Raw genomic sequence first — 635 nt, 5'->3', positions numbered from 1 at the left:
TTTTTGGGAAAATCATCCTAAAATATTCTTACAGCATTCTTACGTTAAGATCCTAATTGACAATTTATAATTTAAAATGGTCTAAAAATAGCATTCTTAGCTTGAGTAGCAAAATTCTATGATGTGATATTCTTAGCATATTCTTAATTTTTGGCTATTTTCATCATGGACATTCTTATAAAGTGTATTCTTATAAAACTTACTTACTTACTGCACGGTTTAACGTCCGTTGTTCCCAGCAGCTGGGGTTGGACGCCTTCCTCTCTTGATGGCCGTACGCCATGCAATGCGATCGTTTGTCAGGTCGATGTTGACATTGAGGGACTTCATGTCCGCATTGATATTGTCCGACCATCTCTTTTTTGGTCTGCCAACATATTTCCCTTGCACTACATGAGTGAGCATCTTTTTTTGCCAACAGTCGTCGTGCATACGCTGCACATGACCGAACCAACGAAGTCTACCTTGGGAAACTAAGTCTTCAATACATGGAATACCAAGTATTATGCCATTTTTTCCATCCCCATAGAGTTTTCTGACTTAAAAACAGCATTACCAATTCTCATCGAGTTTCTGTCTGCTATTTTTACTGGCTAAAAAATCATATCGGGTCTGACAGATTTTGTCTTAATTAA

The sequence above is a fragment of the Clytia hemisphaerica genome, unplaced genomic scaffold, assembly GCF_902728285.1.
Source record: "Clytia hemisphaerica strain Z4C2 unplaced genomic scaffold, Clytia hemisphaerica genome assembly, whole genome shotgun sequence".
In the NCBI taxonomy this organism is placed as follows: Eukaryota; Metazoa; Cnidaria; class Hydrozoa; order Leptothecata; family Clytiidae; genus Clytia; species Clytia hemisphaerica.
The sequence above is the reverse complement of the archived record's forward strand: the minus strand, read 5'-3'. Positions refer to the sequence as shown.